Below are 11,859 nucleotides of genomic sequence, written 5' to 3'. Positions count from 1 at the left end.
CTATCTAATCTTCAACTACCTCAGAGACAAAAGAAGAAAATACTATTAACTGAGTAAGCTGGAAGTGCAAGCAAGCAACTTCCAAGCAATGAGAGAAGTCAGAGAAACAGATGTTTGCTTGGACAGTCACCCAAAGTTTCTCTGCAAAGTTGGGGTATCCATCTTCAGCCTAAAGGCTGAATATACAACAGAATTTTCTAGGAAGCAGTATTTTTGAAAGATGGTCTTGTCTTATCTTGACAAAATTTGGCAGTCACTAGGGTTAGTTCCTGCTTGTCCGATTAGGACTGTCAGCTGTCAAGGCTTGGGTATTCATTGCCCAGTAGCTTACTTTTTCAACAAAGAAAGAGAACTCATGTGGAGTTTCTCCAATGCCCATCATCTTCTCTGAAGTAGATTGGTGCTGTCAAGAGCAGAGATATTTTATTGTCATAAGAAAAAGAACCTATGTTATTAAAACATCTTAAATGTCATATTCTGTAGATCTCTGAAGAGTTTGAAGATGACATATCTATTTAAAATATATTTCTGTTTGACTTTGAAAGCATACTTAATATGACTGTAAGTTTAATTGTAATAGTGACTAATTACTAACCTGCATTTCCTTATTATCCTAAACAGTTGACAATAATAATTTTAAGGACTAGAAATTTACATTACATTGTCAAATGAACTGCATAGGCATAATACCTTGAATAATATTAGGAATGCATTACAGTATGTTTAAATAAAATTAGTTTCAAATTTGTATCAACATACAAAAGTCAAATCTGATGTAAAATATTTAAAACTAGTAGTTGCTTTTTATAAGCAGATTCAAAAATCTACCTTTTTATTTATCATATCTATATTATTCCCCTTTTCTTTTCAAAGCAGTTTCAATAACCTACCCTTTTATTTTATCATATCTGTATCATATCATATCATATCTTTTTCAAAAAAAAACTCTAAATCTAATATACTTTGTTCAGTTTTCCTCCTTACTGTAACCAATAATCAGTTACAATCAATTCCCCTGAATAATGACAAATATCCAATGAAAGACCAAAAACCACCCACCCTACCTCTTGTGAATGTGGACATCATATTTGTAAATTTACTTCCTGCTGTCTAGGAGTGATAGTATCTTTAGGGGAGTCTGAAAAGAAAACATTGGGTTAATTATTAAATGCTAGAAAAGGTAGCTTTATCATTTGATGTAAAGTCTCGGTGTAATGAGAAACTGCAGGGCTGTTTCAAGTCCCAGCTACAGCAGTCTGTGAGGCTGTATCATCTCAGTTTCACATCATATCAATTTCAGCCACCTTGAAATTGTTCAAGCATTTTGTAGTACAGAGTCAATATTTAGGTAATGATTTTCATTTTAATGGTGTTGTCATTGTCCTGAAGGAATTGTCGTTGTGTGGCCACATCCTCATTTTAGAGACTTCAAAGGTTGTTGTTCATAGTTCATTGCAGAAAACTGATAGAGACTCAAATCTGAAATCATGTACAGGAAGGTAGGAGATATAAAACCTTTTTCTAGAATTCGTTAGTACTTTTTATTACCATTAATATCAAGACAAAAACTTTACAATATATATGCTTATATTATAAACTTTATACCTCAAAGAAAGCTGTTAAAGAGTCAATATAAAACAAAAGGACTATGGGATTAATGGCAATAACATAGTTCTAAAATGTTTGGTTTTGTTTGTCCCATATCAGGTGGCTCTTCTGACATGAGACAGTGATTTTGAATTTGGCTGTAATAAGTTTAGAGAAGGAGAGAGCCACAGGCCAACTCCAAAGCCAGCTTTAGTCTTTAACTGGACTGGGACTACAAAAAGGCCATTGTATTTTATGGCTGTGGAGAATAGCAAAAACAAATGTTTGGGAAGATTTATGAAATTTTATGCTGTTGGAAATGTGATATACCAATAGGTCTGTTTAATCTTTTTCTGTAGACACTTCTTTAGATGATTTGTCCTATTTCTTCAGATGTCTCTCATTTGTTCAATGGTCTTCAGATTCCTCAACTAGATACCTTCATTCTTCTGAAAACTGAAAAACAAAACCCTTCCTCAACACTAATTTTAGAGAGATTCTCTTTTGGCAAGTTATTTCTGATAAAAATGAAAAGCATCCAATAAAACACCAGAAATGAAACTTTCTCTTTTTAGCTGTTGACCAGGGCTATCTAAGTGACTCCCAAAACATATAACCTATTGTCATTGCCTTTGGTTATGTCTCAGAGAAACTGCCTTGACCTGTTGATAGGACAGACCTTAGGTAGCTGAGGAGGACTGGACTGAATGTTTGGAGAAAGAAGGGCAGAGTCAGGGAGACACCAGGGAGCTGCCATGAAGCCACCACTGGAAATAGACGTGCTGAAACTTTGCTGGTAGGCCATGACCTCATGGTGATACATAGATTAATGGAAGTTGGTTAAATTAAGATGTAAGTGTTAGCCAATAAGAAGATAGAGCTAATAGGCCAAGCAGTGATTTAATTAATAAAGTTTCTGTGTGATTATTTCAGTTGTGGGTAGCCGGAAACAAACAAGTTGCTCTCTCCTCCATGCAACATAGACCTTGAATATGAAGGAGAATGCAAGGGAGTATATGCACTGGTTTGTAGGGAAAAAAGGGAAGAGAGAAACATTTTGATTATATTAGAATCTCAAAAGTAAACAACAAAAATACCACTTGCACCTGCTTCTATGCATCTAGGAAAAAACTAAAATGATCTATAAATAAACACATTAAAATAAACATATTAATTGGCTAACTATTCTTGTTAAGTAAAAATAAGTTGGTTTATTTACACTTGTATTTATTAATTTCTCTAAATCGTGTCTTTTGATGCAGGCACAAACGTCTGAAAAACAGGAAACTCGAAAGAAAATAATCTTTTAAAAAAGATCTAAAATATGAAGAAAAAACATACAGTAGCTATAAATAAAATCAATAAAAACCAGAGCAAAATAACCCCTTTGAATTTGAGTCAGAGACTCACAAAATGCTAAACATAATAATGATATTGATGATATGATATGATATATGAAAAAACTACATATAATTAGTAAAGTCAATCATTTAGGAAATGGGGAAGCAAATGTACTAACCTGTCACTCTTCATTCTTAAATTTAATTTATGTCATTAAATACTGATCAGAATGGACTCTAGCCTGGTCTAAGCTCTGGAACCCTAGGAAGTGACAAGTCACATGTTGCAGGACAACACCACATGGCCACCATATTTCCCATGTGACTTTGCTATTTTCCAAGAACTACAAGTCCCAAAATTCTAGGAAGTTGCCTTGTCCTTGAGTAGGTAGGGCTTACACATTGACTTTGACTCTTCCATGAAAGGATCCATTAACCTTTTAAAAATAGTCTGACATCAAAGTGTATGTCAACATGAAATATCACATAACTATAACAACTTAAATAATATGGGAGTTGATGCTACAAATTTGACTATTTTGCAAATTATAAAGGCATTATACTATAGGTATACTGAAAAAACATTCTTGTACTAAATTGGACTTTCAAATTTCCTTAGAGAAATGATTTCTTGTCTTGGAAGAAATGAAAATACAGACTCCGGGGCATTTTAAATAACTAGACTCTAAAACTACTTCTTTCAATTACTCAGCAAATATTTGTTGGATGACTCTAATGCATTAGAGATGCAGAAAAAAGGGATAAATCAAACAACAAATCTATGTTAATGAAGCTTATATTCTAGATGGTAGATGGAGAATAAACACGGTTGGTTAACTTAAAAATAGGTGACATGATAGGTAAAGAAAAAATCAGTAAATAAAGAGATGGGAAATTCTAATTAGATATGATATTAAATGACCTACTAGGAAAGGCAATGCTGGAGTTGATATCAGAGGGAGGTGGTGAAGGAAAGTGTCCTAGGCCAAGTGCAAAGCAATCACAAAGATATAAGGGAAAGCTTGCTTGTTTAAACAGAGAGATGTGTTCATTGAGTAAAATGGATTAAGAAGGTAAGTGTGGGGCAGATCATGTGACACTTCAATTATCATACATTCAGTTCTTTTACCCTGTACAAATTGGAAAACCACCAGAGAGAGGGTCTGTGTTTGGGACACATCTAACTTAAGTTCTACCAGCACACTTCTTATTGAAGGGTTAAGAGCATTGGGCAGTTCCTAAAAGTGAAAACTGGATATCTCAGTCTACTTGTAGGGCTACATAAATGTTTGACACTAGGAAATAGATGCAGAGTGAAACTAACTTATTTATCACCATTATGTGATCTTAGAAATCCTCCCAGGTGCCATTACGCTCAGCTGTCTCAGTAATACTGCTCTTCTTCATGTGGTGCCTTAATGCTCCATCCTCCAAAGAATGTCCTCACTTAGTGGAAACTTGAAGGGAAATGAGGCCCATAAATAATGCACAAAACAACTTTTAATTTACTATTTTATCCTTCATTTTTCATTGGTTTTCAATTTAGTATACAAAAAAGATGGGTTTCATTATGGGCTTTACACACAGATTTTGTTTTTGTTGATATTATTCATCCCCTTTCCAAATCTCACTTACTTTCTAATGGTCCCTTTGATTCATCTCCTTTCTGCTCTCTTGTTTCATGCACTCTGTTGTCCTCTCTTCTTTTTTTTACTCCTCATTCCCTAACCATCCGTTTTTTTTAGCATCATAATTATTTATTAAAGATTTCTGCCTCCTCCCCGCCACCGCCTCCCATTTCCCTCCCCCTCCCCCGCCTAACCATCCTTTAAAACCCTTTTGTCTTTAGTCCCCTTTCTATTTTCATAACCTAATCTCACCCCAATCATATACACACACACATTTACGCATGCGTATGTGTGTATGTGTATCATATAGAAAGATGATAAATAGTTACACAGACAGAGAGATAGGTAGACAGATAGATACAGACGGGGAGAGAAAGGAATCTAACATAGTATTTGAAGGGAAAAGCGTATTTGTCATTGTGAGTCTGTGATACTTTGCTTAATATAATAATGCTCAGATCCACCAACTTTTCTGAAAACTTGTAATCTCATTTTTCTTTTTGGATGAACAAAACTGCATTGTTTATATGAACCATGTCTTCTTTGGTCACTTAGTAAAAGACATTAAGGTTGAGTCCGTCTTCTAGAGAGTGGGAATACTGCGATAGTGAACATGATTATGCAAGTTATCTTTGTGATTTTTATGTTGACTTGGAATCATTTGGGGAAATATCCAGAGTAGCATAGTAGTGTGTAGAATAACCATATTACCTTGGTTATTCTAATTTTAGTTTTTGAGGAAACTCTATACTGACATTCATAATTGCTGCATCATTCTATACACTTACTAGCAATTAGTAAGTATTTCCCTTTCCCCATATCCTCATTTATTTTTGTTTGGGGTGGCGTTGCTAGATGTTTTTCATTTTGACCATGGTAAAAAATGGAGTTATAGGAGTTTTAATTTACATTCCCTAATATAAAGCCTCAAATATGAATTCCATATAGGATAGTAAGAATCTTCATGACAAAAATCACTTTTTTCAAGCTGCCATTAAAGGTATACACCTAAGGTTTAGAGGTGATATATTTGAACTATTGCACTAAACAGCAGCTAAGAAGAAACTGTAGTTGAAATTTTCTTTGGGCCACCAACCAGCTCCCAAATAAAGATACGGAGATTTATTATTAATTATGAATGTTAGAATGAAAAATTGAAGAGAAAATGAAAAATAATTTTCTCAAGCTTGATATTCAGATTCAGCATATATGCACATAAAAATAAAGAACAACTGAAATGCTTGGAAACTAAGGAAAATTTATAAGTACTTCCAAATATTGGGGGGGGGAAGCAGTATTCCCCTTATAGGATGTCAACAAAATTGACAGCTTTCCATGACAGAATGAAAAAGTTACAGAATGCAGTCTTCATGGGGTTATGGAAAGGAAGAAAACAGTGTTAACTTAAATTTATATCCTATAAGAGTATCTTCAGTACAACCTTTGCAAGTTCTTATCAAGCAAAACAGTATAAATAATTAGAATTCTAAAACATACTCAAAGAAAATATAAAATCTAGTTCTAGAGACTTAGAACCAGATACTACTACTGTGATCAGAAACATAAGAAGAAACTAATTAAGCTAGTATAACTGTGGATAAATATGATAAAATATTGATCCACACAACAATAGCATCAATGTTTTAAAGTCATGTAAATATACAAACCCATGTATTGGTGTCTGTGTGTCTGTATGTCAAATATGCCTAAGACATGCAGAGAAAAGTAGTTAAAATAATCTAAGATGATTATATTTTTAAAAGTCAGACTAATTGTTCATTTATGTTTTCATTAATAACTTACAAATGTGTGTTACAGTCTTCATAATATCTACTAAAATATTACTCATAATTGTATAGACCTAAGTGGGAATCAGAATTATAAAAACACAGGCCACAGAGAAACTGTCTTGGGAAAAAAAAAACACAGGCCAGCAGCTAGATTGGAAAAGAGAGTTAAGACAGTACTCATAAGCCTGAATCAGTTAAATTATATTAAATGTTAATTAAATGTTTATTAAAATGTAAAGACTGTGCACTAGCTCACTTCCAAGATGCCCCCTGCCAGCTCTTGACTTGGAACATGTACACCCATCTGTATTCCCTGCACTTGAGCATGGGTCAGTGTATCCACTTGCCTCTAAGCCCACAAAGATTCTCATCCCTTGTCATACCTCCCACTAATAAAGGGAACCTAGCCCTTCCATGGTTTCCAAATGTCCCATTTGCTTTTCATGATCTCATGGAACAGACTCTTCCTACCCAAAGTGGGTTCACATGCAGCTGTGATAGGAAAAGAACAGCTTTTTTTCTTTGGATGTGAACTTGAGAAACTAAGATATTGTATCTTCCCCTCATGGTAGGACAGGCACTGGCTAACTGCTGTGTTGGCTGCGTATTGCTATGCAACAAATTACTACAACTTGGCTGCTTTAAAAAATTGTTTTAGTCTGCACTGCTATGACAGAATATTATAGATTGCTGGCTTATAAACAGCAGAAATTTGTTTCTCACAGTTCTGGAAGATCGGAAGCTCAAATCAGAGCGCTGGCAGATCAAGTGCCTGGTGAGGGCTCATTTCTCTTGGATGCTGCTTTCTCTCTCTCTCATCACATTGCAGAGAGAGCTGATTCTCTGTGATTTTTATCTGCCGGTTTCCTTGCTTGTTTGTTAGTTTGTTTGGCCACTTGCTTCTTCTATGGTGTAGGAGTCAAATGCAGGGTCTCACACACACTAGGTAAGCTGTGAACTACCTCTTCAAACCTGGCATCTTTTTTTCCCTTTTAATAAAGGTACCGATTTCATTCATGTAGGTTCTGCTGACACTATAGAGTATCTCACAAAGGCCTAATTCATTATATTATACCATGGATTCTGTTTTTAACACATAAATAGAAAAGAAACTCAAATATTCTATCTAAAGTAGTAGCATTAATTTATCACCTCGCCTCATTGTGAATTCGTTTATGTAGTAGCGAAGCAGAAGGGAAAAGCAACTGAGGAAAGAAAGGGAACCAGTTAGAAGAAGGAAATAGACATGGCAAAGAGAAACTAATCAGAACAAAGTGTAGTAGTGCACATATATGAAGACACCATAATGCAGCTCATTATTTTGTGTGCTAACCTGAAAGATTAAAGTATTTTCAAAATCACCGCAGTAAAAAACAGCCAAAGTCCTCTCTTCCCTTCTATCATTGTACTTATTTATGTAGCACATTTTCATTTAATGAAATCCATTGTATTCTTTCTTGAATATTTGATTTTAATTGTTTTTATTGAGTTATATATTTTTCTCTGCTCTCCTCCTTTCCTCCCCAACCCTCACCTTCCGCCCTCACCCATAATCTCCATGCTCCCAATATACTCAGGAGATCTTGTCTTTTTCTACTTCCCATGTAGGTTAGATCCATGTATGCCTCTCTTAGGGTCCTCTATGTTTTCTGGAATTGTGAATTGTAGTCTGGTTTTGTTGCTCTATGCTACTCTCTCAATTTCCTACCCCCCTTAAAATCTCATCCACCCTCTTATGAACCTCTTTGTAGTTTCATGATCTACAAATGCACATATATAAATATACCTACATACAAATAAATGTGAACAAGCAAATATATACACATGAATTTAAATAGTGTTCCATATTTGAAGGAAAGCATGAGGCACTGTCTTTTCAATCTGGCTTATTTCACTCAACAGTGAATTCAAGTTACACCATTTTCCCTGAAAATGACATTCTTTTTTTTGGATGCTTGAAATTCCATTGTGTATATATACCACATTTTGTTTATTTTTTGATAGACATCTTGGCTGGCTCCATTTCCTAGCTATTGTGATTAGTACAGCAATAAACACGGGTGTACAATGCATGGTAGGTTGGTTACAAGTTCCTTGTTTATATAACCCATAGTAGTTTAACTCATCTTATTTCAGTCCCATATTCAGTTTTTGGAGGACCCTCTTTCCTGATTTCTATAGTGACTACATGAAGTTTGCATTGCCATCAGGAGCGATAAAAGGATCCCTTGTCTCAAAAAAAAAAAAAAAATAGAATTGATTTATACCTAGCAGCATCATCTATAAGACTAAAACCAAAATAATCAGGATGTGGATCAAAGGCTGGAGGCCTTGACCAGAATGTCATACTACCAACCCCAGTCAACTAATTTTATTTCCTGTTGAGTTTATGACCATGGAACTCACTCATATTGGCTATTGGCACGAGACAATACTTGGTTCTTCTCTAGGTTTGAAACTATGAGTGAAGCATAAGACCAATAGATTCTCCATACCATATTTTCATATACATATGGATCAGCGAATTGAATGGGCTTCCAGGATTACCAGGCATTCATTAGATTTATGACTATGCCTCTGCCCATGGTGCTGAACTGTTATCCTAAAGAATGATTGCATAGTGTTATATTATGGTTTAGCCAGCAACTCTGTTTATTCTACACTACCATAGAAAAATATTAATAGGAAAATTGAACAGTTCATAATGGCACACACAGTGAGAATTTGTTCATCTTTTATTTTTTAAAAATCTTATTTTCTTAGAACCATTCAGAATTTCAACAAATAACTGCAGTTTTTCAAAATTACAGAGCAGTGTTCCTTTAACAGAACAATTATTTTCCTATAAGCGGCACCATAGAAAAATGAAGTTAAAAACAAACAAATAATTCATATCCTATATATAACCAATTTGTGCTGTGCATCAGTGAGAACATGCATTAAATTTTCATGTCAATTTACAAACCCCACATACTGACCCAGGCAAAGTTATTTGCTATTGAAATTTTCACTGCTTTTTTTCTTTTGTTATGTTATTTTTTCCTGTCTGATTTTGAAAGAAAGAAAGAAAAAGAGGGTGCATAATGAATGGGATGGGTCCTAGTTGGGGAGGATCTTTGAAGAAATGAGGGAAAGAAAACCATGATCAGAATATTCTGTACTAATTTTCAGTTAAAAAAACTGACTTTTGGAGCTCATTCCCTATGGAGGGATACCTTACTCAACCTAGATACAGGAGGGGGGCTTGGTCCTACCTCAAGTGATGTGACAGATTTTGTTGACTCCCCATAGGAGGTTTCAACTTCTCTGAGCAGAAGGGGGTGGTGTGGGGAGAAGGTAGAGAGAATGGGAGGACTAGGGGCAGAGGGACCTGGGAGTGGTATGCAAAATAAGATTTTTTTAAAAAAAGAAAAGAAAAAATACCACCAGAGCAGGCCTATATAAAGACATATCCCAAGTGTTTGAACTATATAAAGGAGACACTATATATTTTGAAAATGATATTACACATACTTACATTTCCCTGTTTTTTTTTTCCTTTAAGAAGAGTGATCCCGGTATGTGAGTATTAAATATTTTACATACAAGAAAACAAGCAAACGGACAAACAAAATACTATTCTAGATTCAAATTCTCACCATCATATTTATTTCCTTCCTCTTCTTCATTCTTTTCACCATCTTCATATCCCCTTCCCTTTTATCTTGCTTTTTTCTGCCTTGAGTTTACCCTTTCCCTTTTCCCCATTGCATTGGGTTTTTCTATCACGCCCAATACAGAACCATCCTTTTGTATTTCCCTTCTGTGTAGCAGCATTCTATTCATAAGACGCTTGCCATCTGCATCTGTGCAACTCCACAGCTCTCCCAGATTCTTGCCAGATGCTCTCCTCTGATTCAGGGGCAGTATTCAAAACACCAAGGACAACAACTTCCTTGTTTTCCCTTGGGCAGGAATACAAGTTTTCATTTTTTCTTTCACAACCAGGCTTGTCTGTTTTTTTCAAGTAGATATGTTATTCTATCTTTCTGATCACTTCTTAGAAACCTTGAGAAATTGACTGAAGTGTGCAGATACTTCTGTTCTCTTACAATTCTGCATAAAGAGTGCATATTGCTCCGTTGTGCCTCTCAGCTTCTTAGGCTCTCCTTTGCCCGTGTTCAGCTGGCTTCCTTGGGTGAGGCACAGAGTCACCTAGTGCCCATTCAGATCTCCAATTTTGTTTATATTGGTCTATGGAAACTTTATTCCTAGTCATATCCAATTGTCTTTACGACTAGATTAAATTCTTGGTTTTTACAGAGTAAAATTAATTGCATAAATATGATTTCAGAGTCAGTCTTAGGTTCAAGATTCTTTTTTTAAATTTATTTATTTATTAAAGATTTCTGTCTCTTCCCCACCGCCGCCTTTAAGGCTCTTGACTTTAGTAGCAAAAACTGCTGATGAAGCTAGGATTGGGATCTGAAAGTGTCCCCAGAGGGGAAAGTAGAGAGAGTGTGATGAGAATTACACCCACTCAACTCAGTTGGGTCTGATCAGAACAGTATTTCACTTGGGAGAACAACCCAGCTGGGAATCAAAATTGGGCTTGTTTCTGTCAGGGATGATTTAACTTGATCCTACTTGAAGGCAGGAACTCTATGAATCCTTTCTAGTGCTTTGATTCTAAGATCTGAAAGAAAAGAAAAACTTTGAAAAATGAATTTTGATATGACATGAAAGGCTTTTCATTTGTATTGATAAAAAAATTACTGATCTACTTTACTCAATGATTACAAAGGTAGTATTAATAAGATGGGATTACCTGAAAATGTTAATTTCCTAGATGTTAATTTCATAATCTAATTCTGCATGGAGGTTAAAATTTTCTAAAGTGACTAACTATACCAACTATGAGCCTACACACCATTTCATCAATACCTCATGTATTTCCAAAGTCACAAACCTGCCAGAGATGAAGTGATGAACCTGCCATTCATGATCAGTGTTCCGAGGTCCACTAAATTTGGGAACATTTCATCACTCACAGAAACTTTTTCAGTTTTCAATCTGTTCTGTTCCTTGAGAGATGTAATCCAGACAAATGGGTTTGATCTTGCTCAGCGTCCATGTTTGGAGCCCTCGATAACCATCAGGCAGCTCCTGATGCAGATCTTCAGAGCCGTTGAAAGTCCCCATCCTCAACTGAGGGCTGGGTCATCATACTTTGCAAACTGGCATTCCTTCTGACTTGAAGCCATGTCACTTTGATGGTTTTTAATGAATGACTGAATACAAACATGAAGGAAAAATTAAAAGTCAATTTAAACCTACCTAATTTAGAAACTACTCTAGTCATTTGACTGTATACCTTTCCTGTTTTCTACACACACACACGCACACACACGCACACACACACAAATACACACACACACAAACACACAAACACAAACTATACATTTTCATTATTTTATGGTGCATGTTATGTAACTTGTTTTATCAAATGGCATATTGAAACCATGTTTTCATGTC

This window comes from Alexandromys fortis, unplaced genomic scaffold, assembly GCF_014885135.2.
Source record: "Alexandromys fortis isolate MF-2015 unplaced genomic scaffold, M_Fortis_MF-2015_v1.1 scaffold_13, whole genome shotgun sequence".
NCBI lineage: Eukaryota > Metazoa > Chordata > Mammalia > Rodentia > Cricetidae > Alexandromys > Alexandromys fortis.
This window is presented reverse-complemented; position numbering follows the sequence as displayed.